The sequence below is a fragment of the Protopterus annectens genome, chromosome 2.part2 (assembly GCF_019279795.1).
Source record: "Protopterus annectens isolate FY-2018-M chromosome 2.part2, PAN1.0, whole genome shotgun sequence".
Lineage (NCBI taxonomy): Eukaryota > Metazoa > Chordata > Ceratodontiformes > Protopteridae > Protopterus > Protopterus annectens.
The window spans coordinates 679,184,028-679,210,898 of record NC_056730.1 but is presented as its reverse complement, the minus strand read 5'-3'; the positions used below and the strand labels follow the sequence as shown (position 1 = coordinate 679,210,898).

General features: G+C 41.2%; 1 protein-coding gene across 1 annotated transcript in view; it reads right to left on the bottom strand.

The window, feature by feature from the left end:
- GFRA4 (GDNF family receptor alpha 4) overlaps window positions 1-26,871 on the bottom strand; it is a 1,199,889-nt gene that overhangs the window by 175,390 nt on the left and 997,628 nt on the right. The window lies entirely within an intron of this gene.

Here is a 26,871-nt window from a genome sequence, read left to right as displayed (position 1 = left end):
TGTTTGTCTATCTATCTATAGACTCACACGCACACGCACACATACACAAACACACACACACTCAAACTCCTAGGAGTAATATGGTGCTCCACCAATCAACAAGCAACATATTACTGGTACGCTGCAGAAATCCAGAGACCCTACTGAAAGTGGTGAGGACAAAGGAAAGATATAGTCACAGAGAAGGCACCACAGCCAGAATTCAAACCTTGTGAGACAGCGGTGCTAATCACTGTAAAATGCTGCTGCCTTAGGTACCTCTTAAAAGGGATAAAATAAGGGAGACTGAAATTAAAATAAAAAACATTAATCTATGATGAAATTGGGAGATGCCCTTCATGCATTATTATAATTATGGCTATTCTGATTCAGTGCATAGAACTTTGATGGAGAATGTTAAATACTTTGTACTAGAGTATATATATATATATATATATATATATATATATATACATATGTTTATATATGTGTGTGTGTGTATGAATATATATATATGTATATATATATATATATATATATATATATATATATATATATATATATATATATATATAGATATATACCTGTGTGCATATCTATCTATATATATTTATATATAAATATATATATATATATATATATATATATATATTATATATATAACAACGAGATAACCGACACCACAAAACGAAAGTTCAAAAACATGAAACTTCACATGCCCGGCAAACCACAATCCCGACAATCAACAAAACAAAAAAAAATACCTTTTCCGTAAAACACACACACAACACAAGCACACCAAAACCTTACAAACCTATACTAAACCTTACATACACAACTATCTATGCACTAACCTTAACCCAAACCCTAACCCTAAGGTCCGTCACCATCGCACACTCACCTAACCCACACCCTAACCCTAACTCACTTAACCCGCCCCTAACCCTAAAGTCTGTCACTATCGCACACTTACCTTACCGCACCCTAACCCTAACTCACTTAACCCGCCCCTAACCTTAAAGTCTGTCACTATCGCACACTTACCTTACCCGCATCCTGTTCCTAACGTCCGTCACTATCACACACTTACCTTAACATGTCGGTGTTCTCAGCATCGGGATTTTCAATCATTGGTCATCTCCATTGTCGATCTTCCGGTGTCGGTTATCGCATTGTCAGTGTTCAGCGTTTTCAGGTAGACCCATAGATATATATATAAATATATATATATATATATATATATATATAGATATATATATAAATATAAACACAGAAATTAGTTGTTTTATAAGTAATTTCTGTGAAGATACATGAAGAATTGCTCCCATTCATACCATTATATGAATATAAAAGATTTCTAAAAGCTTGGACAGGTGATAATGTCTCCAAAGTCATTAACATAATTTTTTCCATTTATTTGTTTATTGTTTAAGTGGGTGAGCTGATATAGAACCTTTTTGGCCACTTCAGGGCCATGAAACCACAACAAAACAAATCCATACAATCTAATGTCCATGTGAACCGTAAATGATAAATACATAGAAAACATATTCCATTGACAGATAACAAAAAAAAAAAAAAAAAAGAATATGTAGGTATGTGATGTAAGAAAAGTAGCATTGCAAGGCAGAGAGTGAATGAAAAAGCCTCAAGCTGAGTTGGAACATCATTTGTAATCTGCGGATGGCAGTTAAAAATAAATTCACTAAGGATAATTATATTGCTGGATGAAAATCAGACACAGGAAAACTGAAAGGCAGAAAAGCAAAACTGAATTAGAACTAAATGTAAAATCCAGACACCAGAGCCATACCTCATGATTTATTACTTAAAACAGCAAGTGACATCAATAAGCTGGAAAACACTGGAGCGTTATATGAATCAAAGAGCAGTACATGATCTGCACTCATATCTGTACTGTTGAGGAAAGGTAATTAAGGGACGTTGTTATAATTTGAGGTTTCAGAGCCATGTTATAATTTGAGGTTTCAGAGCCACAGTCAGTCTAGTATGATCTACCGTGCAGTATCTTCCCTACCAAAAATGGAATGATATTTTGAATCCTTGACATGAGAAACAATAGTTGATAATTACCATGAACAGACATATGCATACATGGAAAATGAGATTCCTAAGAAGTTCATAATGATTAATATGCAGTACACATTATTCCAGTATAACAGCCTGATTTTTGGAGAGATAGTTGCATTTCATGTTTGGTAAGCAAACATCCACATACTCCAAGGAGTTTCTAATATGCAATCTTATCCTGATATTATCCTGGTGATGAAAGAGAATTACAGACAACTTAAACAATTTATGGAAGGTCCTAGACAGTCTAAAAGATGGCCTTGGACCAAACAGAAACAGCTGCTATAGTTTCAAAAATGAAGCTGCATCCATAAGTATACAACTGAGGAGCCACAGTGTGTGTGCGGCAGGAAAAGTAAATGCTGTGCTGCAGGGTTTTAATCTAGAACATGTCACAGCCATACCTCTCGACCTGTAAGTGCAAAAAATCTGAACAAAGCCAGAAATACTGGGGGAGGCAAAGGTGCAAAAAATAGTGGCGGTTTTTAAATATTGCTCTTAGAAAGTTGATATACTAAAATGTATTACATTAGCGTGCATTTTCTAAAGGATATAAGGTCTGAAACTCAAATGTCTATTATTATGTGATGACACAATTCTTCAACGTTTTGCCGGGAAAAAACACAAATTTTATGAGTAACAGATCAAAACTAAGAGGCAAAAAATCTGGACATTCTGCAAAAATCTGGATAGTTATGCAGCTAAAATTGCATTTAGGGGTAGGAAACTATTGTCAATGTGTATGGGACTTTTCAATAGTATTGCTACAATTAAGGGCATCCTTATGGAATGGATGTGAGTGGAAGTGGATTGAAGATAGTGCACATTCATTCAAGAAGTTAAAATAACTGATTATATCAGATTTGTTGCTTAGCCAATTTTATTCACAGTCAGGTATTAGGATGGCATCTCATGCTTCTTTTTATGGAACTGGAACTGTTTTATCATTCAAACTCAGGATAGTACAGAAGCATGCATCTGCATTATGGCTACTGACTGACTCTAAACATAATTATGTCTAGATAGAAACTGAAGAGTAATGCACTTTACTAAGTATTTATATGACTGAAGATTACCTGAGATTAAAAAATGAACATCATTACTATCTATTCTTACCTCTAGAAATACAGTATTCCTGATGACTGTAGACAGATTACAATGCTGGCCTTCTTCCTGGAAGAACACTCATATGAAATGAAATATGAGAACTGAAAACAATACAGTGAAGCCAATAGACAGTCATGGCTGCCATATGAAAAAAATCTGAAGAACCAACAACCATGGATCCATTAGCTGTGAATTACCTGGTGGTTGTTATAAAATTATTCTTGATGAACATAGCTATGCAAAGAGAAACCATCGAAGACCTAAAGCACTCACAAGGGCATGAATTAGTTGTAGAAAGATGGTCCAGTGATGATAACATGTTGCCTGAATTTTGCTGCCAGATAAGAATAGATATCTGTGTGTTAAGTGCTTGATGTTTCACATGAGGGGTACCACTAAAAAGCAAGAATTAAGTTCCTTGTTCAGAGGTTTGTATGGTGACCTGACAATGATACAAAGTATTGGGACCTGGTCAAAAGTGGTAGTGTACTTTAAATGGTCCAAAATGCACCATGGCCAGCATGCCTGCATCCTTGGTGATGGCCACTTGCATCATGGCAATGCATTTATAATTACCATTGGATCCTCACTCCTTCCCTAATAACAGTAGATACACATCCAAAGTGCCTAAACCTCATCATACAGAGTCAGTGATAACTGAAAAGGTAAAAGCACTGCTAAGAATGTTAGTTCAGAAAATGGCATGCGTGAATGATTTGTCAGTGGTAATTGTGTATAGCACAAATAAGAAAAAAAACTATGAAGCAAAATAGTATTAAACACTGTATGTCTATACCTAACTACTTAGTTATAAGCAAACTGGATAGAAAATTTAAAGAAAGATTTAAGAGAACTGTTGAGGCAATGAGTCCTTATGGTAATCCTCAGTAACAATCTTATTTTAGTCTATTGTGATATTATAACCAAAGGATAAATGCCATCAGTCTCTAGTTTGTATTGAAATGTAGAGACTGCACATCATCAGAATAAGTGAATCACTCTAAGATATACCATAGCAGGCCTAGCTATCCAGCGATATCAACATTAGCTATAAATAATATTCACTGTTGATGTGACAATCCAATCCCATGTGCAAAAAATGGGAAAAAGGGGGTGATGGATGGAGAGATGCATCAGAAGTTGCCCCAGTCCTCAAGAAGCTAGCTTTAAACCTGCATGAAGTGGAAAATTACTGCACCGTCCTAAGCTTTACATTTCTTGGTAAGGCTACTGAAAAAGTGTTTTACATTCAAATGTAGTCCTGCTACATCTCTTGTGGCTTTTTAGATCCTTGCTAATTCATAGTTAGACCAAGACATGGCAATAAGACCACTCTTTTGCAAGTATAATATGACCATTGATAGCAAGAGAACAATTGTTATATTCCATTCTGGTCCATATTCTGTTAGAAACATTGGATAAATGCGATAGCAAGATGATTACAGACTGCCTAGCCACTCATAAAATGTTATATCCCCTGTTCTCAACTGGTTCCCCTTCTACCATTTGGGACATACTCAGTGAGCTGTTGTTGTTATTCAGACATGTTTGCAGCATTTGGTGTTAAATGTTGATACCACTATTGTTCACATTGTACATGGTCCAACTGTGATGTTCAATAATAGGAAAAGGTATAAAATAGGACCGCTATAGTTTATTAAGAAATCTCTTGGGTCATCTGGGTTTCTACAGAAATGGATAGCATTACTAATAAATATTGACAGAGGAGCTCAAGGTAGGGCAAAGTGTGGTGGTATACTCATTAACTTTATTTAGCCTTCTTTGGCTGGATTATTCCACTAGGCTAGTAGCTGTTTTTTAGGAGAGACCCAAGGTGGTACTTACACAACTAGTAGAAATTTGACCAGGGCAGTAGGGAAATTCCCCTACTCTTGGTAGTTGGGGTAAGGTTTTGTGTGTTACACATCCTGACTTCCTGTTTCCTATCCAGGCATTGAGGCAGCCAGGAGGAACAGGGAGAAAACATGGCTGGTTCAGCTTTTACTGAAAATGAAGTGAAAGTTCTAAAATGTAGTTGAAATAATAGAATCACTACCAGAAGTTTTTTTCTGATGCTGTGGGTTCAGAAAACACTGTGACATTGGAGGAAAATGAGACTGTAGCTGTAACAGAGATAGATTCAGAGGAAAACCTTCAGAGGAGATTGTTCGAAGGAGAGACGGTTACCTCTGAAAAATGCATAATTACAACCCTCCAATCAGGGGGAGTGGGGTTGTGGGATGATTATTTGGAAGAAACGGTAAACCAAACTGAGACAGAAAGTTGAGCAGCGTTTTCATGGAGTGACATCATAGAGAAAATAGAAGAAGAAAAAAGAAAAGTACAGAATGTGCTAGAAAAAGTTCAAGAGACAAAAACTTATGCACAAACTGTGGTAGAAGAAGCAAAGAAGAAAGAAGAAATTAAAGAAAAAAAAACAAAGTATACAGTATATGTGAGCAGTAAAAAAGAAGAAAGTTTGGACAGGTATGAGGTTTGGGACTCTGTCATAGCACCTCTGGGTCTCAAAGCAAAAGAGGTAAGAGCATTCATTTTAATTAATAAAGAGACTTTTTGTGACTTGATATTTGAGTCTGGGCAGGTCATGGAAATTTTTCGGGGTGCACATGAATAAAAGAAAAATATTTATCCATGGTCAGAATATGTAGTGCAAACTTTTTACAGACAAACAAACAAAAAAAGAATAATGATCCAGTTTAGATGAAGATGAAGCAAAAGAACTGAAAGAACATTTGCTAACTATATATAAAGAAGTAATGGACACTACAAAAATATATGATGAAAGAGGACTATGGACTGGGGGATGGGAATGTAGAGTAATACTGAAAATAGAAAATGATAATGTTATGCACGTACCTAGTATTATTAATGTTTATAGTAATAGGGGTGTTGTGAAATACAGGGGTCAACCAAAACTTATTTTTGTGGAAAAAAAATGATCATTTAATCAATGAATGTGATAAAAAATGCTATTTATGTGGTAAAACAGGGCATAATGCAAAATAATGTGATTTACAGTGGAAAGGAATGTGGCAATCCTACTCATTCATTGATAGAATGTGAAATGAGTGTGCAAGAAAATGAAGTTATACAGGAGAAAAAGATAGTAGAATGTGTTATACAAGAACATATACAAAAAGATGTGACTGATAAAAAGGTTATACATGAAGTTAAAGAAAGTAACAAGGAAAAGGAAAGAGATGAGACAAGTGAGGAAGAAGCTAATTGTCACACAGGAAGAAATAAAAAGAGTTCAATAGGGAAAAGAGATAAAGAAAGGAAAAGAAAATTCAAAAACATAATTCTTAGAAAAAATAAGAAAGGAAAGGGTAACATTTTATTATACTAACTATTCTTTAAAAGGTGAAAATATTAGCTTTAAATGTAAACAGTATGAAAAATCTTAAAAGGAGAATAGGTATACTACAATGGTGTACTGCAGTAGATGCACTCATTATTGTTTTAGAAAATATCTGATTATTAACAGAGGAAGAAAGAACACAAACTGAAAAACTTTTGAATGGTGCAGTAGTTTGGAACATGGGGAAAGAAACATGCGTGGGCATATGTATATTATGTCAAGAAAGCATTAAAATAGTAGATGTAACCATAGTGGAACTAGGATGAATTATGGTAATAGATGTGAGATGGAAAAATATCCCTGGGATTCATGAAGCTTGCGCCAGGCGCAGGCGTAGCATAGGCGGTATAACAACAAATATGGCCGCTGAGCGATTCAGGTATGATCCAATTCCATGTGCACTACCAGCGTACGCCAGATCTGCGCAGCCCTCGGCTTAGGTATGCTAATCACCCCATGCGCAGTGCCGCACCATGCAAATGAAGGTACATAGCGATTCATGAAGTGGTGCAGGTGTAGCGTAAGCCCACAGAAATGTAAACCAAAAAACACGGTTTACATTTTTCCAAACAGAACATTGGAGCTATGAAAGCAGACCAGACTCATGTATTACAAAGTTAACATATGCCAATGGCTAAATATATAGCCAATGGCATAAGAAAAGATGCACAACACCTAAAAAACAACACTTAATGTCATGTCCACAGTAACGCAAAGTACAACCGCAGGGCATGTGTGCACAAACGGGAACACAAAGAAAATATATACAAATGTCATAAAATCGCAATGTAATACAAATCATGATTTCACCATAATACTCAATGGTATGCATGGTACACCACAACCAAGCTGCAAGGGTTGCTATTGCTAAGGGTCTGTGACAGTGTTCGGCGCAGTAACTAGGAATTAGTAGTCAATGCCATGCAAATGAGGCAGGTAATAGTGAATCGCAAACGTCCCGCTGGACTAAGGATGTACCATACGGTGCAGCGCTACAACACCGAGGAGTGGTTTAGCGGTATACATGACATCAGCAGTGGGGTGTGCCACCGTAGCTGTAAGCACATTGGAGCAATGCAAATCCAGCATGGCTGTTGCTAAGCAAAGCCGCAGGACAGGGGTGGGGAGGTAGGTATAGCATCATTTAGCTGAGAGCATATATGGTGCCTGAAAGCGCACGTGTACGGGGATGAAAACGTGCCCGAAACCCGGTAAGTGGACGCACGTGCCGCGCACCATAGCTCAAACAGGAAGGTCAGGGGAAGAAAATAAGGAAATGCTGCAGTAGGGTAATTGGAGTACAACTGAGCAATGAACACCTATTAACTCACAGCGGGCAATCGATGGCAGCTGACAAGTCTCCTCGCAGAAACCTGCAAAACAGGATAGGGGAGGTGTCAGACTGCAAAGAAAAGAGAACTGTCATAGCAGAGCAAAGCAAACCTGCAGTAGACTGGCCATAGAACACATTACGCAAGATAAGCCAGGTTTAGGAAAGTACAAATGAAAGCAGGCTGCTGGATGCATGCCAGAAAATGGGAGGTGAAATGTTAAGAAATGTAAAGGGAAGGGCAAGAGGTAATCCATGGCAGCCAAATGTAATTCAACACCAAAGGCACCACAATAGTAGTTCCTGTCGTAAAACACATAAGATACCCTGTAGCTACAATCGTACATACACACCCTATGACATCATCAGTGTTCACAGCACAATAGTATAAAGTGTGAATGCACCTCACACACACCTGTGTATTCCCAAACACTGCACCATAGGTGTAAACAGACGGGGAACTTTTACAATGTACATGTTGGGAGCTGCCATAGCTGTGATTCATCACCATGTGTTAGTGACTGAAGGTGTTGTGAAGGATGATGCTGACAACCACCGCAGGCCCTGGAGGAGGAGAAGAGTGTTTAGACCAAGGGTAACCTACCAGGGGCTACATGATCTGGAGATAGTAGAGCATTACAGGGTGGACAGGGACATCTTACAGCAAATAGTTGAGCTGTGCCAGCCACGCCTGGGATCCAGAAACAACAGAGGGAAACCCATCCCAGTGGACACGAAGGTATGTGTAAGCTTGTGAATACTAGCCACAGGTACCTTTCAAAAGCCAACTGGAGATATAATGGAGATCTCACAGGCATCAGCATCCAGGGTACTACACCAGTTCCTGGATGCCATGTTACCACATGCCAATGAGCATATATACTTTCCCCAAACTCAGGAGGAGATGGCCAGCAATATGCATCTCTTCCACCATGTGGCACACTACCCGGAGGTACTGGGTGCGATAGACTGCACGCACATACATATCAAGTCACCACCCGGTGAGCATGGTAGGCGCTACATAAACCACAAAGGATACCACTCCATCAACTGCCAGGTCATGTGCAATGCCCAGGGCATTATCATGGATGTGTGTGCTGGCAGCCCTGGAAGCCACCATGACTCCCACATCTAGCATGCCTCACAGCTGTATCAGGTATTTGTCAGGGGGGACATCCCACATGGCCACCTTGTGGGGGATGCTGGCTATGCACTGGAGTCGTGGATGATGACTCCCATCAGAAATGCACACACACCCATGCAAGAATGCCATAATGAAGCACACGCACAAACCAGAATCATCATAGAGCGTGTGTTCGGGATGCTGAAATCACGGTTCCAGCCCACCGCAATTGCCAAGGCCATCACAGGCACAGAGGGATTCAGACCACGAACACCCTGTGCCAGCCCCAGTAGGCAGATGGAGGCGTGCCCAGTATGCCTACACCTTGGCAAGAGGGAACGTATAGCACATACTCTGACAGTGTAGGCCCCTACGGACTGACACACCTCTCCACCTGCACACACAGTAAAATGGATGGCACACACACACGGACACCTGTAAATTGTAATGTATAGGTGGCCTACTGTGTGAATCCTACATAGGCAGCCCTCAACCATTGCACACACAACAGCTATTGGAACAAGGAATGTCAACACCTGAATAGTACACGCACCTATCAGCATATGTTGGTACTGTATGTATAGGTTCCTAGGTACATCAATAGGTACACACCCGATTGTCAGAGGCCATTCATCAATAGAGGCAAACAGTGTCTGCTGTCGCCACCACATCGAGTAACCAACTGACCCTCAGTGGAGCAGTGCCAATTGCGGGATACATGTGTGTAATCATTGTTCCCCACACACTCTGCATGGATTCCCTGGTGTGTTAATGAGGGGCTCCATACAATGTAATCATGGATGTAGTGGCAAAGCATGTGGTGTACCCATGACAGGCATCTGTCACCCCAGCATGCTCCACCTATGGTTGTGTGAAGGTGTAGCACATTATAGTGTGTGGCTCACTGTGACATACATTCCCAATGCTGGAGCACATCCATTAAACATCACTTGGACATACCATTAATAGGTCTCATCCATATGTAAACTAACTGAGTTACCCATTTGATTGCAGTATAGAGTAACAGCCATAGTACAGTCCACATACAAAACACCATAACAGTTGTACAAATCTCAGATGCCCAAGTGGTAAATGCACTGACTGTTGTGCATGTTCCCGGTACCACGTCCTGCAAGAGACATTATGTAATCCTGAAGGCACGAATGATGGATGGCGGATGCAGGTCATCAGATCAGGTTTAGCACATGTTAGAAGGAATATGTGTTGCCCAGTGCTGGTAAGTGTCGTTTAAACATGACTATACGGATATGAGCGAAACAGGGCTAAGCTTCTCTGAATATCGTGCAGATCACAGTCAGTGATGTCCAGAACAGGTGAAACTAGCATTATTCACCCCTGTACTAATAGTGCCTGCTCTGAAGGGTAAAACAACCACTGCCAGGAGTAGAACACGCAATCATGTACACAATCACCTAACACTAAGCTACCCAAGATGTACCAACGGCAGGTGTGTAATGTGACAGGTTCAAACACAAATGTGCGGAGTCCAGGAAACAGTATACAACAACATGTACACAATGAAAGGTGTATTCTCCCTCTCACTCTCTCTCTCATATATATATATATATATATATATATATATATATATATATATATATATATATATATATATATATATATATATATATATATATATATATATACATATATATAATAGAGATAGAAAGGGTGATAGAGAGATATATGTTGATATATGCAGATTCACCTATATCTGCAAATATATAGATAGGTCAACGACATGTACACAATCATGGAGGTAGAAATAAATAGGATACTGTCAACTATGGAATGTGTCACATACCGACACGCGTAATCACGAGGCTTAAAGACCGAAAGAACACAGTACCGGAACACTGGAACCGCGTGTAATATTATCACGATATTAAGGGACATTTAGTTATCGCTGCCGGTGTTGCGGTCCACGTATGTACTGTGTTCAACTGTGTTTGTGATTGCTGTAGTCTGTGTATGTGTGTGTTGAGGGTGCCGTGTGCATTTCCATGGGACTGTAATGTGTGTGTGTGTTTGCATCGTGTGTCTGTTAGTGCTAACTTGGAGGTAGATCAGTACGGTAGGTGTGGTCATAGCTGACCGTAGGCATACGGTTACCACCTGACCCACTTTAGGAGGGACAGCTCCTCCCTGGGCAGTTGTGTCCTGACAAAAAAAAATATTAAAAAGGGCAAATGTCTGAGATTGTAGGACATAATTATGTCCCATATATTATGTAATAGTTGCATTAAATAGTTATGCCTGTATCTACAAAATGTAAATGTTACATGAAACATGATAAGTAGCTAAAGTGCTACAAGAATAAGTATCTATTCAGGATAAAAGTATGTTCTATCCTGTGTACTGACCGTGGGTATGTGTTGGCCTGTAAACATCGATGTGTGTCCTGCAAATGTCCCACTATGGCCATTTGAAAAGGTGAGAAAAGAAAAAACAAGCTGCAAAACTGATATAACACAAAAACTTGGTAGAGAAAACCACTTTATAAAGCAAAGCTTTCAGGCAGAACCCTTCTTCAATACTAAAACATAGCATCAAACATTTCACACTTTAAATACAGGTCATCAGTCACATGATCAGCAGCCAAAAGAAATCATGTGACCACAAAAACAAAATAGAATAAAATAAAATACAGAGTATAAAACACAGAATGTGAACATATTACAAAACTTTAGAGCATAAAAGTCTATCCTATATAACATACATAATTCATGAACAATTACATCACAATTTGGTATTATGTAGTTTAACTAGTATCGGTTTAAGGCTAACCATACTGTTCAAACCTGGTGGTGAATCAGCAGCAAGTCTCAATATCCATTCATATTCCTTAGTCTCTAAATGGTTATTGATATCACCATCCCTTAATGTAGGATATACAATATCAATCACCCTAAACTTAAATTTATGTTCATTACCAAAAATAGATATATGTTTATACAAGGCATTCTTATCGTAGCATCTCCTGATCTCCGATTTATGCTCAGTAATACGCTCCTTCAATTTACGGGTAGTCTTACCCACGTAAAACGAAGGACAGGAGACACATGTAGCCAAATAGACCACAGAAGGTGTAATACAAGTGGCTGATACTTTAAACTTAAAACATTACCATGAGTGGGATGTATAAAAGTGTCACTATCATTACTAATAATATCAGCACAACATATACAATTAAAACACTTAAAAGTGCCATAGTTCACTGAAAAGGGTACGTGCATGGATCTACTAAAATCCTTGTAACATAACATGCTCTTAAGTGTCTTCATATTTCTATATGCAAAGCGTGGTTTATCACCCAAGATAGCCTTCAACTCATCAGAGGCCATAAGGATGGCCCAATTATTAAATATAATTTGTTTGATAAGACCTGACTTTACATTAAATGAAGTAATATATCTAATGGCTGTCTCAGATTTATTCCTTACATAGTCATTACTTGTACCAGCCAAACCTTCTAAAAATGTCGGTTTCAAGCATATCTCTCTATCTATCATCACGTTATGTTTCAAACCAGGTAGAAGATGCTCATCATATCCACTAGATATAAAATCTTTTATCATATCCTCCAATTGCCAGGAGAAAACAGTGTCATCAGTGTTTAACCTGCTTACTCTACTAAACTGAGACTTAACAATACCTTTAAATATATGCGGTGCATGCATGCTACCAAAATGGGTATATCTACCAGAATAAACATCTTTCCTATGTAAACTAATATGTAGAATGCCTTCATGCATCTGTAACCTAACATCTAAAAAAACTATGGTGTTATCAGATGTTTCCATTTTAAATTTTAAAAAACTCGTAGTTGAATTCAAAAAAGTCAAAAATTCATTTAACTCATCCAATGTACCACCCCATATCATAAAGCAATCATCCACAAAACGTTGGAAAAAGCAAATTTTATCAACAAAAGGATTACTTTCATTATATATATGATTCTTTTCCCATTGATAAAGGACCAAGTTGGCATATGTATTGGCTACCGAGGTACCCATAGCTACCCCAGTAAGCTGAAGGAACAGAGTGTCATTAAACAAAAATATATTATTTTTCAACATTACATCCATAAGACAGCAGATATTTTCTATGTGTCTGATATTTGGACTAGGTTGTGAAACTAAAAATTCTCTCAACAATTCAAGCCCAATGTCATCTGGAATGACAGTAAAGAGGGAGGTAATATCTAGTGTTACAAAATAATATTTACACTTATCTAATGCATCATTAATACTATTGTGCCATAACTGTAACTTACACAATAAATCTGATGTATCCCGTAAAATAGTATCACAATGAGGCAAGTAAGGTTGTAACTGTCTTTGTAAGTATAAAGAAATTGGTTCGGTTATCCAACCGCCACCTGACACAATAGGTCTCATCGGTGGATTCATCATAGATTTATGAATTTTAGGGATACCGTATAGATGTGGAATAACGGGGCATGGAACAGTGAAATAATGAAACAGATCTAGACTAATGTCACCATTCAGCTGTAATTCATAAATAACCATATTCACATAGGTAATACACTTTCTAACCTCCAAAGTTGTAATAGTCTTAAATGCTGTGCTGTCTTCAAGTAATACAAACACTGCTGACATATAATCATTTCGGTCCATCAAAACAACCACACCACCCTTGTCTGCTTGCTTAATAATAACATCATCACATAATTGTAAACTCTTTAGTGCTTTATATTCATTGAAAGTCAAATTATAAGTCCTTTTCTTCACATTATTAGAGTATAAAGTTCTAATTTGGGATTCACAAATGTCATGAAATGCCTTCACGATAGGTACACTAACTGGTACAAAAGTACTACATCGTTTACACTGCCCTACGACAGTAGCAGAGTCACCAAACAAAAGTCTCAGGTTAACATTTCTAGAAAATAATTTTAAGTCTGTGAGCGCAGACACCAAACTGTCACTGCTAGTAGGTATATAGTTAAGCCCTTTACACGGAAAAGAATAATGGGCTTCCTGTAAAATAAACTTAGAGAGATTCAACGTACCATTTGTTATTTGCAGCTTATTTTGTTCAGCCCTAAAGGGCTCTCACTCTTTCGTTTAGTTGAATTTATCGCCTGCCCCATTGGCAATCCTCTCTGTTTCGGAGACCTCTCCATAACGGACTCATGGTGTTCTAGGTGAAAGCGCTTATGCGCTATATTAATAGTAAGCTGTTGAGACTTCTTCCCAACAGCAGCTACGGCGTTGTCATCGCCATCTTGTTTCTGTTTCACTTCAGAATGCGTGCTAGCGCATGCTGCAAGAGGAGATGATGTCACTTGGACAGGTTCATTCTGTAATGTAGGCGGGGGCGCCACTTCCATAACCGGCTTTAACGAAGCTTTCAATGCTGGTGTTATCTCATGAAAATCATCTAAAGTATCCAAAGCCTCTCTTTGGAAAACTTTTTTATGGTTAGCATAAGGAATATGGTCTGTTTTCGGCCAAGAAAAGATATTACCTCTTTGAAAGTCACTGATGTCGCGTGTTAGCTTCCGTTTCTTGGTCGCTTCCATACGGCAATCAAATGCCTGCAATCTATCAAGCATTTGTTGATAACTATCAACCATAGTAGGAAAAACAGGCATTTCCACTATATTATTTTCTAAGCCAAGGATTTCTTTTCTGTAGTCCTCCTCTATAGTGAGAAAAAAGTCATTCATCAAACACATGTAGTCCAAGCTCAGCTTAATATTAAGCTGCTGCCATTTTTTCAACAGTTCTGGGTAAGTGTTGCCATAAGAGGGCATTTTTAGAATTCTCAGCCCTCGTGGGACTATTCCTCTCTCCACATAAGCCAGGAAACTAAAGCGTTGCCATTGTAAATGCTTGAATGCACTCACTTTCCTTTCAAGCAACTGCAGAGCCTTATTAAACTCAGCAATGTTCTCAGAGGCAGGTGGAATAACACTCCCAGTAGCAGGACATACTGTTTCAGCAAACTGTAGTAACGGATTAATCTCAATGTTAATAAGAGACTTAACAGAGTTCATTTTCATTAAAGTTGCCATATCAGAGCTAGCAAGGCTGCGAGATAGACCCTTATAGGAATTCCCAAAGGCAGCAACTATATCAGACAAGAAAAAACAAGCTGCAAAACTGATATAACACAAAAACTTAGTAGAGAAAACCACTTTATAAAGCAAAGCTTTCGGGCAGAACCCTTCTTCAATACTAAAACATAACATCAAACATTTCACACTTTAAATACAGTCATCAGTCACATGATCAGCAGCCAAAAGAAATCATGTGACCACAAAAATAAAATAGAATAAAATAAAATACAGAGTATAAAACACAGAATGTGAACATATTACAAAACTTTAGAGCATAAAAGTCTATCCTATATAACATACATAATTCATGAACAATTACATCACAATTTGGTATTATGTAGTTTAACTAGTATCGGTTTAAGGCTAACCATACTGTTCAAACCTGGTGGTGAATCAGCAGCAAGTCTCAATATCCAGTCATATTCCTTAGTCTCTAAATGGTTATTGATATCACCACCCCTTAATGTAGGATATACAATATCAATCACCCTAAACTTAAATTTATGTTCATTACCAAAAATAGATATATGTTTATACAAGGCATTCTTATCGTAGCATCTCCTGATCTCCGATTTATGCTCAGTAATACGCTCCTTCAATTTACGGGTAGTCTTACCCACGTAAAACGAAGGACAGGAGACACATGTAGCCAAATAGACCACAGAAGGTGTAATACAAGTGTGTGTGTTGAGGGTGCCGTGTGCATTTCCATGGGACTGTAATGTGTGTGTGTGTTTGCATCGTGTGTCTGTTAGTGCTAACTTGGAGGTAGATCAGTATGGTAGGTGTGGTCATAGCTGACCGTAGGCATACGGTTACCACCTGTCCCACTTTAAGAGGGACAGCCCCTCCCTGGGCAGTTGTGTCCTGACAAAAAAAAAATATTAAAAAGGGCAAATGTCCGAGATTGTAGGACATAATTATGTCCCATATATTATGTAATAGTTGCATTAAATAGTTATGCCTGTATCTACAAAATGTAAATGTTACATGAAACATGATAAGTAGCTAAAGTGCTACAAGAATAAGTATCTATTCAGGATAAAAGTATGTTCTATCCTGTGTACTGATCGTGGGTATGTGTTTTGGCTGTAAACACCGATGTGTGTCCTGCAAATGTCCCACTATGGCCATTTGAAAAGGTGGCAACCCATGCCAAAGAGGTTCAGTCACCAACACAACTGCAATGAGTGCAAATATCTGTGACAGAAATACACGAGACAGCTGTCATTTAGTAACATTCCTTTATATATCGCTGTATTTCCGGAGGTATGGAAGTATCAACCTCACCTGCATACTATATAGAAACCAATTAACAGTGGCTCAATGTATAAGCCCGTAACAACCATAGTTCAGTCTACTAACTGATAGGTCTTCAATTAGGGAAGGAGCCCACACACATATATGGAATATATAAAAATGCAGTCCCCACAAACCTGTATATGCTATGTATACCCACCTACATCTCCCCCACACCCGAAACAATTGCAATGCAGACTGTAATAACATCACAAACATCCACTCACTCAATTACATCTGCAGAAGTGTTAACATACCTTGTGAGAGACACATTTGTAAAGGCGCCATGTGAAATTGTAACTGTTGTATAATGGAACAGACGGCGATGTTACAGGTTTTGTTTGCAATAGTCCCTTATCAGATGGTTAAGATGACAGGTACACTCACATGTAGAACCACATACTCTAGCCGTCACACACAATCCATGGGGGGCATGAATTCAAAATATCCGTGTCTCTACAAATAGCAGTTGCAATTCCTCACAACAAAACACATACAGGCCATCTCCCCGAAGGTAGGGCAAAGGGCAACGCCCAAGTGGAGAATTAAATTATATCCCACTGTTGCCACGTAATTGGCGAATGGAGTAGCTGCACAGCTGATGCACATGTAATAATTTACTCAGGAACACCAATTGGCGGCAGGAAACCACATGTTACAGGTATCGACGTATATAAGGATGACTTGCCATACATTCAAACCGTATGCTCATACCACAGAACCGTTTAAACAGTAAAGGTGTAAGAGAGATATTTACGAAGATTCAGAACTCTAACAAGGTATGTAGAACACTCAGTATGTTAGTGTACGTAGAGCCTGTTTTGTATTAATTAAAAGTGTACGCAATGCATAAAGTGGGAAAAGGTATTATGTAGTGATGTATTGTTGAGCATAGTAACGCTTGCAGAAATTGTGTGTCCTGCTGTGAGCCACAAGGTAAACATCATATATACCACAAGGGATGCTACATGAGGGCTTTAAACAGAACAATTCCACACCATCCTCCGTCAGTGGTAGGGTATGTCCAACAAGTAAGTGTCATAGCAGGGGGTTGTATATGTTGATATACTGTCACAGTAGGCATGTGTATGGGCATATAACAACAATAAAATGCCTAAGGTGGTCCTGCTGTGCAAGTACGCTTTGCATTATGGGATAATATGTAAAATATGTGTAATGTACAGTATTGTAGGTAGATATGTCAGATATTCTACACAGCACAACTGTTATATCATGCAAACAAAAGGCATCGTCTATTGGCATGTACAATACACAATAACAGGATACATATGGCTTGTAGTCAGGGGACACTGTAACAGCATGATCGCTAATCTAAATGGAAGAGCTACTCAATTAACCATGCACAAAGGACATGTAATAGCTTCACAGGTTCATAGTGAGGTACTATGCTGTCTGGCAAGTCTATGTGTAAGCCCAACTACAGCATTTACACCAGCGGCACCTCTCTAGGGTAGTGTCCTGTCTGTGAACAGCAGAGCCATGTGTTACCTGCACCTCTGTACAGTACAGCCACTGCAGTGATCTCTGGTGTATCAGTGTGACTGCCTACAGAGTCACCTATGACCGGTGTGTTGGGTATGTTATAACACCTTATTGGCTGTAGTCGATGGGCACACATGAGTCTGTGGGCTATAAGTAATTGTTGTTGTGTTTGGTAATGGGGGCTGCCTCTGGTGCCTACACAGAGTATGGAGAGGTTCTGCAAATGTCGTACTCATACTATGTGTGGCCTGTGGTGGTGGAGATCTAGTGAGAGTATGTGATGAGTGGGGTGTGTTGCAAATGTTAAACGTCCTCACATGAATGTCAGGTTGGTGAGAGCATTACCCCCAGCATGGCTACATATGTGCATCTCCCACAGGCTGTAGTGTCGTATGTTGGGAGGTGAGCATTGACTGTGTACATGAGACAATTGCTCTACTGCCACATGTTTGTCATATTCATCATATAGACAGGCAATAGCACTGGTACGTGACACTTGGACATGCCTGTATATTCAACCATGTCTCACAAGATATGTGAGTTACGTGTGTACAACAGCTGTTGTACTGTAAGCAAGCTGGAAATGTAAGGACAGACAGTGTACTTGTAAGAAATGAGTTGGAATGGGTGCTATAGTAATTAGTAGCTCATGAAGTGCTCACATGTTCTGAACAAGTGCTAAGCATGAATATGCAATACAGATAGGGTGTTGGATAATATCAACCCGCTGCAACCCACAAGTGGAGACGACAGTCATAACTGGAGGCACTGCACTATTACCCTGCTGAGTATGGTCTGCAAGTCTATGAATCTTTATCAATGTAGATGTTAGCAGTACAGAAGTAGATGACAGTACGGATGATTTCACACTGCATAGCATACCTGTGACAGGTCATAGGACATCATCACCCATACAGTGTTCCAGCTACACTGAGTATACTAGATGTACCTTCGTATGTCACAGGAGTGTTCTACCAGTGGCCTGTTGACAGAAGCAACACTACAAAAGGTGTTTGAGTGACATGTGCATATCACACCAGTGGCAGCTACAGTAAAACAGGGTTAATGCTGTGTACTCCCCCCTCATTGTAGCCCATACCACACAGACAAATGGGAGGCATCTGTGTATGTAAGGATGTGAATGTCCATGACCTAGGAGCAATAGCTGTCTCAGTGTTGTGGACAACATACAGAATGGGCTTTGTGGGTGAGGTGTGTGACATATGTGCACAATCTGACAGCTGATAATAGCATTATCATCGCTAGGTGAATAACCCTGTACCCATTAACTACCACCTAGGCAGCGGTCAATATTATGAACACTGTGTAAGGGATGGTGCTGTGCAGTTCACCTGGTGATGTCTCCAGGCCTATTAGGTAGTCATATGAGGCACCCATGTCATGACAGGGTGCCATCCATGAACATGGAGATCATTGGACAGGCATACTTAGCACTCAGGTGACCAATATCGGATCACATATCACCTTTAAGGGGTATTGGCCATGCGTGGATGGGCGATACCAGCCTTCACAATCCTCACCTCCACTATGCAGCATGCTGGCTACCTTGCATAAAGACATGTGCTACACTGTAATGTTGGACATGTTACACATACATATCCTGATCTAAAAGACATACGTCATGGACAGCCACCATCCTACTACAAGGATCGCCACATGCTGGACAGATCCCTGTGCCATACATGTTACATACTCCTGCCATACCATGCAACCCTGTCCATCAAAGCTGCATATGTCATCTCTGTCATACATGGTGTGATGACCGCATGGTAGATGTATTATTAACTGTCTGGATCAGTAATGTGGCACTGATGCACCTCGCGGTGGCAAAATGGCTGTCGGATACAGCTAGAAAACCTTGCCCATACATGCTATAGTTGATAACCATCCCTGCGAATGATGTCCGGCTAGCCATTGTCCCATGTCTATCACATGTGCAACACAGGCGATACGTGGCAGGATGTTGAACTGCTGTACAGTGCCGTGTAGATGTATATGGCAAAACACATGCATGTAAAGGTTTTCGTGCATATGTGTGCATTGTCACTGCTCATGTCCATTAAGGCAGTATATGTGTTGTTATGTGACATATACACAGCATCAAGGTCAACAGCATTACTGTGGACACATCCAGGTATGTGCTGATAGGTAAGAACACCAGTACAGGCAAACAGACATGCCCACATCAAGACAGCATTCACATGAAGTATGAACAATGTAATGAGGTGACACACATATATGGTGATGATATCCAATGCATAATGGGTGTTACATGTGTGTGACACAAACATGTCAGTTGTGTCAGTGTCATGACGATTTGCAAAGATAACTGTTCAGATGTACTAGATTTAATACAATTGTATGTGCAGCTGTATCTCTGTACATCTCTGTGATACTGTGACCTGTCTCCATCATTATGTCTTCCAAATAATGCCGTGTTCATGCCTGCCAGTATATAGCCACCTGGAGGATGATGCCCTCATCCCGTACCTCCATGAGAACTATCTATGAGGTGTTGTTCAGCCATGTGCCACAGCTTGCCCAGTAGCATGATGACCTGTGGCAGGACCTTTGCAGGAAGGTTAATGATGTGGGTGGCCATAACCGCACCTACCAGCAGGTGCGCAGACACTGCATGGACCTGATACGACATGCAAAACAGCGTGCCAATGCAATCACCAGGGAACAAGGTGGAACAGGTGGTAGGCCACCAACCCAGCCCCCACTCACACCCACCGAGGAGCTACTGGCCAGCCTGGGGACACCCTCAGAACAGCATCCACAAACACTAGCTGCCATCGTGGAGGTGGGTGTCTCCCATCCAATGAGCCTGGAGTTGCCTGGTAAGTCACTACTGCACATATGACTATTATATCCCATTTAGTTGCATGTGTCACTGCACAATATGTAATGTAACATCATATGCAAGGTATGTTTACACACATGCCGCATACTACAGTATGCTACCCTGTGTATGCACACATGTGCATACTATATGCTATTGTACAGGCGAATGTGTTAACATGCACAGTGCACCCTGTGGCTGTCATACAGTCATGGATAATGTTCAAACTGCTGTGTCACCCCTATACAGGTACCTCTGGCATGCCGCACAGGCATCAGTCTGATGCAGGTGAGACAGTTATCAGTATCAGACATTTTAATGCATATATCTATATGCCATGTGGCCAGTTAACACATGTACTCATAATGTATGGTCCAGTCATGATATACAGGTCACATTTGTCATCATTCACACTGGCTACCCATGTGTAATATATACAAACTAAATGAAACACCGACATGAAACCACAGTATCTGTCATTGCTAGATGTGTGGACAGCTGTGCATACAATGGTGGAGGTGTTCAATGTAGGCATATGTACTATACATTGGAACAACACATGTGTGGTACGCAAACAGTACCACACAGTGAGCTGGGATATGGGCAGCCCACGGGAGTCACCATTGTGTAATATGCCCCTGCAATGGGTGCACACATTGTGATGTGCCATCTGACATGTCCCAGACATGTAGTGTTCTGGCTGCAATATTGTCTCACTATCCCATAATACATACCCCACATACCAAACATACAACCTGTTGTCTGCATAGCCCTGTGGACAGTGACATATCTGACATCTATGGGTGTATATCATATGGGACAACACAGACATGTGAGATAGACGGCCATCACAAACATTTGGCCAACACATGTTCACACATGGCCATGGAGGATGGCCAGAGACATGTAGCCACACAGTAGTTGTGATGTGTATACACCCTGTTGCACATTGTCCACACATGGTCCAACTATAGCCTTAGATGACTGATTATATAGTTGATATGGAACACTGGACATCCTAAAAGCCTGTGCACAGCTAGTGGAGGTGTCACTTAATTCGACCATATAAGATGTGTTGAACATCACGACTGTGTCATAGCATGACAGTAGTCACCTGTACAGCTTCCACAGACATTGACACCACATCAGGCCACAGATACCATACATTTCCCTTGCTGTTGTAGGACATCACTGTCAGCCATGCACCTCGTGTGTGTGGTACATTAATGTCATGTGGGACATGGTGTATTGACAAGTCTGCCATGTGTGGACATGGTTGCCAGGCAGCTTAGACTTTGTAGTAGTTGTGCAGGGGTGCCATCTGTAGGTCTTCCAGTGACCTGTCACATGACACAGCATGGTTTGGTGTGTATACACCTCAGTGATGTGGGTCACAATCCACAGTTATGTAATGTGTATGCACGCAGTTATGGCTATGCACTGTGTGCGTATTACACACTGTATAGAAATAGAGACGCCTCATGATGCCATGCAATGGCACAGTGTCTGTACTTCACACTGTATAGCAATGTAGATGCCTCACACTACCTTTCAATGCTCATGCACATTTGATAAAAGTGCATTCTATCTGTAGGGCATACAGACAACACTGCAATGTGATACCAATTACAACACTGTACATGTGTCAGGACACCATTGTGTCAGACATGTATGCATGTCAATGCACACATCAGCAGATTACATGTGAAGGTCACTTCAGCCATGTGTACTGTTAACCTGTGCTGGTCCACATGGTGTATCACAGGGATGCATGCTTACTACCATGATTGTGTGAACTGCATCGCTACTGATATGACACCTGCTTGCCAGGGAGGTATGCTAACTACCACAATTAATGTCTGAGCTGCATGCCGTCTGCTGTATCACATGCATGCTGCATGCTGTCTGTCAAATCACATGCATGGTGTGTCTGTGTGTCTGTTGTAATGTAGAGTCTTTCTTTGCATTCACAGGTGATGTAGGTGCGTTACCCTCCTGTGGTCCATCTGATGTTAGTGTCCCCACAGATACTAGCAGTGATGAACATATGCATGAGGTACAGGCAGGGTTGTCAGGGGCTGAATCTGTGCCAGTGGTTGCCATCCCAGCTATGTCCCCCTCTTCCCCGCACACAGTTCTCATGCCAACACATACCCCATCACCAGTGGCCATAGAGGAAGGACAGTCAGCGTGTGTTAGCTTGGAACAGGAACGTGTGGTGGCTACAGAAGGTGTGTCTCCACACCATGGTGTCAGTGTAATGACTGCAGATGTGCCACACAGGCATGTGGCCAGTGCTGCTCATAGGAGGACCTCTGGCAGACATGCACCTGCAGGAGAGAGCGCAGCAGCTGGTGTCACCAGATGCATGTTCCAGACTGTAATGGCGGCACAGGCACGTGCTGAACGGCAGAACAGTGAAGGGCAGAGTCTTCAGAGGGCTGCTATCCATACTCTAAATGACAACATCCAGGCATTGGCAAATGCTCAACAGCAGATTGCTGATGTTCTGGACAGGCGATTGGGTGACATGGTTGGAATTCTTGACCGTGGCATGGCAATCCACGAGCGTGAGCTGTCTGTGCTGGAACATCTGGTAGGAGTGAGGCGTAGGCCACATGGACGTAGGCCAGCTACACCACCTAGTGCAGGTCAACGTGAACAAGCCACCTCACATGCCGCTCCCATAGTGCCAGTAGCAGTAGCAGTGCAGCTGGTGCTGTGCTGTCCACACCAGGACACAGCAGGCCACATGGACATGGCCCTGGACGTTCCCAGCAGGGACACAGTTCCAGTGGACAAGTGTCATCGAACAGTAGCCAATCTGTACCTCCGCCTGGTAGTGCCCGTGCAACCCCTGGCAGGCACAGGTCATGTGGCCATGGCTGGACACAGTGAGCTGTACATCCTGGTCTGTACAATCTGGAGCTGTCAATAATACCCTTGTGTAGGCCTGACAAAAGGCAAAACTGTGTGCATACATACACGCACACATCAGAAACATCTGTAGGGCACCGCAACACCCACATGCATAACGACCACACATGTCCAATCAGATCACCGGACCTTACCCACACACATGATGTCATCCACTGGTGCAGCCTATGCCTCTGGCAAACATTAACACCCTGTGCATATTATGATGCCTGTGCCGCATCCCTGTCATCCACACCATCGGTGCAGGGACATGCTCATATGGTCTGATGCACAGGGTGAACATAATAGTGAGATAAGTGTATATTACATTAGTTGTGTACTGTTGACACGTACCAAACATACCATGTAGTAAGGTTTATAATGCATTGTTATATGTTCACAGTATGTGTCTTGGTAACAATGGTAACAGCATGTTGGTAATTATGCCCTGCTTCCCTCCTTAAGGTCTAATTGCATGTGCCATTACATTACAGTGTTTGCAGTTGGAGTGCATTATTGTATGTTCACAGTATGTGTCTTGGTAGCAACAGTAACAGCATGTTGGTAATGATGCCCTGCTTCCCTCCTTAAGGTCTACTTGCATGTGTCAATAAGTAGCAGTGTTTGCAGTTTCACATGTGTAAATGTGGAGTACTCACAGGCATGTATGGCAATACCAGCATGCTATATGTAGCCTCAACATCACTGTTAGAAAGGCTACCATTCCACAGATGTCCACACATCTACTGATCCAAAAGCATGTGGGCTGTTTAATAGGCTACAGTGGCTAGAGACGTGACATCCATACCAGGTCACATCACAGGTATGGTGACATGGTGCGGGGGGTTTACACAGCGGTCTGGCCTATGATAACATTAGAGGCCACTTGATAGCATGAGGCCTCACTGTGTAGCAGTAATACCCTGTCACATTACAGGATGAGAACACACATAGACATACACAGAAACACACAGTAACATGCCCACACTCACAGGGTCAACAACACTATAACGCACACTCGATAGTGTTGAGGTGAGGACCCCTGCCTATGTGGTAATCACCCTCACAGTACTGTGCACCCACATGACGTGACACAGAGCATGAACATGTACAGGTAGCCAGTAAGGCTGAGACCGATGGTATCAACAGGGTAGCAGACTGCATCACCATGAGGGGTTAGGGATCCTGTCTGTTCTGTATGGTAGCATACACCCTCACTCCATGCACCACACAGCCATACATACATACACACACACACACACACACACACACACACACACACACACACACACACACACACACACACACACACACACTGTGAAGTCCACAAATGTCATTTACATACAGATAGCTGACATGTGTGTGATACACACACCACCCCTGCCTACGTCATGCTTTCCACACTGCAGTATATACAGATCTCTACAACAGTGTACAGGGGTGTGTAACTATTGGGATGTATTCCCCACCATACGTGGCATATATGGTCACACAAGCAAACACACATGGCAGTACTGTGAATGATACACCTGCTATATGATGATACGTCTGACAGACATGCAGCAGTATTGGGCGCATTATGTGTACCAATGCTACCTTCGGCAATTGTGCTGCTATATGCACACGGGAGGATGTAAGTGTTACAGGTGTCAAGTGACTTACAGTCAGTAACACCCTGACCGCTGTGTAGGTTGTATGTCTTCACCGTCAAGTAACAGTAACATAGCATACTGTTTGCACTTGTAATGGTAGGATGGCTTGTGACACACCTGTGAGCCGTCTTCGGCAAACATCCATCTGCAAAGGTGGATCATCACTTTATGTACACACATCCATCCATACCTGATGTACATCCAACCATACTGTCAGTATTTCACCATATACAGGTGTCAATTATGGGGCTGCATTGCAACTGCATGTTGTAGTTAGGCACAGATGAATTACATACATCAGCTACTGCAAATGCATGGTAGCTGCATGCACACTACTACATGTACATGTGTGTTGGTCCTACATGCCTGTCATGTAGCCATGTCTGTATGCATTGCAATTGGTGGACATGTGTGACGACATACATAACACATGGACTGTTGTATGATATGATGGTTGTCATGGTTAACTAGTACAGAGGGAATGTTACCTCGGTCAACATTGCTACCTTATGTACTGTTAGCATTCAACAGCCATGGATCTACCTTCCATGTGCATGCGTGTGATTGCTGTAGCCACTTGTCTGCACAGAGGACAGCAAAAGCTATGCTATGTACATATGTGTTGTGTGTGTGTGGTCCATGTACATATCCACTGTGATTACATGTATGTCATATCCAAACATGAGTGTTCTTTGGTGTACAGCAACAGTCATCTGTTACAGCTGTGTAAGACCCAGGGCCCCTGTTATGTGTAGAGCCAACCTGGTTATGAACAGTGGTATCATTGCATTGCATAACACATGCTGGAACCCTGCCAGTACATGTGTAGTCTGCACAGTTGCTGTAGACCTATGTACAGTCCACTGGTCATGAGTCACATGGTGTTGTGGTAATGTATGGATGTGTGTTGCTGCTCCAAGGACATGGTGATGTTTGAGGGCTACATAGTAGAATGCGGCATTTACCTCTGTGATCTGCACCTGAGACATCTGTAATGGCTCTTGAGTGTGTACTGGTCAGTACATGTGAGCGGCCTTCATGTACGTGGGAGCAGTAACACCATACTGTGCCCTTCCGTGTTTAGAATCCATGTGCATGCAAGACAGCCCTTCGCTACTACTAAGTGTGTGAGCATGCCTAGTATGCTGTTGTGTAGATGGACACACAGTACATTCCAAACTGTGCCCTTCTGTGTTTAGAATCCATGTGCATGCAAGACAGCCCTTCGCTACTACTAAGTGTGTGAGTATGCCCAGTACACCGTTGTGTAGATGGACACACAGTACATTCCAAACTGTGCCCTTCCATGTTTAGAATACGTGTGCATGCATCACAGCCCTTTGCAACTAAAGTGTGTGAGCATGCCCAGTACGCCATTGTGTAGATGGACACACAGTACATTCCAAACTGTGCCCTTCCATGTTTAGAATCCGTGTGCATGCAAGACAGCCCTTCGCTACTACTAAGTATGTGAGCATGCCCAGTACGCCGTTGTGTAGATGGACACACAGTACATT